At 50.9% G+C, this 3,274-nt stretch overlaps 1 long non-coding RNA gene across 1 annotated transcript; it reads left to right on the forward strand.

Moving 5' to 3' along the window:
• Positions 1 to 751: 751 nt before the first annotated feature.
• On the forward strand, positions 752 to 3,034 carry LOC118159655. Its single transcript, XR_004747192.1, has 3 exons — positions 752 to 764; positions 2,040 to 2,403; positions 2,997 to 3,034. It is a non-coding gene; the product is annotated as an uncharacterized LOC118159655 (long non-coding RNA).
• The last annotated feature ends 240 nt before the right edge of the window (positions 3,035 to 3,274 follow it).

Genomic DNA, 3,274 nt, shown 5'->3' on the forward strand with positions numbered 1-3,274 from the left:
AAACAACCATTTCCAGAAGGAGGACTTGGCTCCTGGAGGAGGCAATGGTAGCTAGCAGGCATGCAGCTACCTCCAAAGTAGAAAACAATTCACAGACACCTGACGCGGAGGGGTCTTAGGCTGCTATTGACAACCACTTCCCTATTTGGAGCTAGCCCAAACGTTTTTCAAACCATGACCTGCAAAGGGAAGTGAAGGTACCCAGGCAGGTACCTCCCCCCAAAATTGGCCAATGTTCTCGGGTACCTAGCCTGAAGGGGTCTGCGGGCCGAATCCACAAGTCACTCTCTCTTTGGAAGAGGCCAAAACTTGTCACAACGTATGCCTGGGAGGAGGAACGGGTAGCTACTGGGCATGCACATTTTTTCTGATTTGGCCAAAATTCAAGTAGCTACCCCAGCCGGGTACGCTACTTTTGTCCACAGCTATCGCAGCTAGGCAAAACTTTGATAAGTACAATCTGGTGGAGGCAAAGGTAGCTCCCGGGCACGTACCAACCTCTACAACTGACCGAAATTCAGGTATCGGCCCCATACAGGTATGGTGCTTTTGCCAGAACGTACGCAGGTAACACAGAATTTTTCCCAAGTACAATCTGGTGCAGGCAAAGGACACTCCCGGGCACGTACCAACCTCCAAATTAGATAAAATTCTCTATGACCCAGCCTAGGAGGATCCAAGTTTAGGAACCATAAAGAAAAAATCCCTCCCTCGTGGAGGAACCCAAATCTTTTTCAGAAGCATGCCGAGGTGAGAAGGCAAGGGTAGCTACCAGGCATACACTTACCACTAAATTTGGCCAAACTTGTGGTGTCCCGGCCCTGAAGGGCTTTGCAGCTGGTACCCAGAGCAAAATCGCTCTCAGAAAGAATCCCAACCATTTCCAGAAGCTTCCCTGCAGGAAGAAATGGTAGCTAGCAGGCATGCAGCTACCTCCAAAGTAAATAAAATTCACACCTAACTGCAGGGCTGACAGCCACACCCTCAGTCACCCTCAAGCCAGGGCTGGCACCAGACCAGACCTGCGGCTCCCAGCAGGGTCCTGGGGCAGCAGTGCAGGTGGGCTCCAGCTGGATGGTCGTTCAGGTCCCTTCCAGCACCAGCTCTTCTATGATTCTATGAGGGAGGCAGTGCACAAGGAAAATGGGGGGGGGGGGGTGCTGATGTCTGAAAAAAGCAAAGAAACAACAAAACAGAGGAGGATTCAAACTAACAAAACTGGTAGGATTGAAGGAAAGACCAAAGAAAGAAAAGGTCATAATGAAAAGAAACAACCAAACAAAACAAAATCAAACAAAAAGTGTCTATTCCATTATTGCAGGGTTGGGAACCTACACGGATGGACACAAACTTACGAGAACGGCCTTGAAGGAGTGCCTGGGTGCCGGCACACTTTTTCTTCCTCTGCTTTTCGACTACTGAAACAGCTGCTTGAAAAGCTAGTCCTGCAAACGGTGAATATTAACCTGCTTCTTAGTAATTAACCTGCTTCTTAGTAATGGATGGCAGCACTTACCGCAGGTAGAAGAGAATGATCACTTATAGCTAGAGCTGTACTATGATAATCTGCTTTGCAACGGGAAAAGGGGGGTACGACAAAAGGGGGCATGACATGGCATAAGGAGGGGGGAGATGTGGGGAAACGTTAGGAAGGATAGTCGGTGGAGTGAGGGGTCACAAGTATCTGGGGCGGTCGCGTGTAGGGGTATAAGAGGCTATGTTGCGCAGCAACAAATTGGCACTTGAGCTAGACAAGTAGTGTCCGTCTCTGGTGTCCCTGCTCGGGGAGCAGACGTCTTGGCAGCTAAACCGATGTTGTCTCTCGGGCTGGGGTAGCGTGGAGAGAGGCAACACAACCATTTCCAGAAGCTTCCCTGCAGGAAGAAACGGTAGCTAGCAGGCATGCAGCTACCTCCAAAGTAGAAAACAATTCACAGACACCTAACGCAGAGGGGTCTTAGGCTGCTATTGACAACCACTTCCCTATTTGGAGCTAGCCCAAACGTTTTTCAAACCATGACCTGCAAAGGGAAGTGAAGGTACCCAGGCAGGTACCTCCCCCCAAAATTGGCCAATGTTCTCGGGTACCTAGCCTGAAGGGGTCTGCGGGCCAAATCCACAAGTGATGCTCTCTCTAGGAGAGGCCAAAACTTTTCACAACGTTATGCCTGGGAGGAGGAACGGGTAGCTACTGGGCATGCACATTAATTCTGATTTGGCCAAAATTCAAGTAGCTACATCAGACGGGTACGCTACTTTTGTCCAGAACTAACGCATGTAGGCCAAACTTTCCCAGTCTGCTCCAGGCACCTGGCAGGACACCCTGGGGCAGGACAGCCCAGCCGAGAGCTCCAGAGAGCTGGGCCATGGACCTCATGGATGCGGACCTTCTCAGGGGCACAGGTATGGTGGAACCAAAAGACAGCGTTCAGCTCCAGGGGAAAGAGCGAGAAGTCCGCACTGCGGCACTTGGGGACTCATGGACTCGCACATCCCCCACCTTGCTCAGGACCAAGCATGGGGACCCAGTTCCTTGGGAAGCCAAGGGCAGGGGCTGTGACCACATGGTAGCCCTGTGCTAGCAGGGGCAGTGCATATTGTGACCCACAGTGCTGCTAGGCAACCGCCATAGGCAACTGCAGGGCTGACAGCCACACCCTCAGTCACCCTCAAGCCAGGGCTGGCACCAGACCAGACCTGCGGCTCCCAGCAGGGTCCTGGGGCAGCAGTGCAGGTGGGCTCCAGCTGGATGGTCGTTCAGGTCCCTTCCAGCACCAGCTCTTCTATGATGCTATGAGGGAGGCAGTGCACAAGGAAAATGGGGGGGGGGGGGTGCTGATGTCTGAAAAAAGCAAAGAAACAACAAAACAGAGGAGGATTCAAACTAACAAAACTGGTAGGATTGAAGGAAAGACCAAAGAAAGAAAAGGTCATAATGAAAAGAAACAACCAAACAAAACAAAATCAAACAAAAAGTGTCTATTCCATTATTGCAGGGTTGGGAACCTACACGGATGGACACAAACTTACGAGAACGGCCTTGAAGGAGTCTGAGGCAGCAACCTGACGTTTCAGCTCCCTTCAGAAAATGCCAAAAGGAAATGCTCCAGGAGAGATTTGGAAAGAGCCTTATGGGGCATACAACACCAGACCTCAAGAGACAGAGAAAACACTGGGGAACCTCCGTGCAATTTCAGCTAATCAGGTCCCAGTTTCAGCTGCAGGACATGCAGACAGGCAGGTAACAAATAACAGACAGGTATGAAGCTTTTTG

This window comes from Oxyura jamaicensis, unplaced genomic scaffold (assembly GCF_011077185.1).
Source record: "Oxyura jamaicensis isolate SHBP4307 breed ruddy duck unplaced genomic scaffold, BPBGC_Ojam_1.0 oxyUn_random_OJ71481, whole genome shotgun sequence".
Lineage (NCBI taxonomy): Eukaryota > Metazoa > Chordata > Aves > Anseriformes > Anatidae > Oxyura > Oxyura jamaicensis.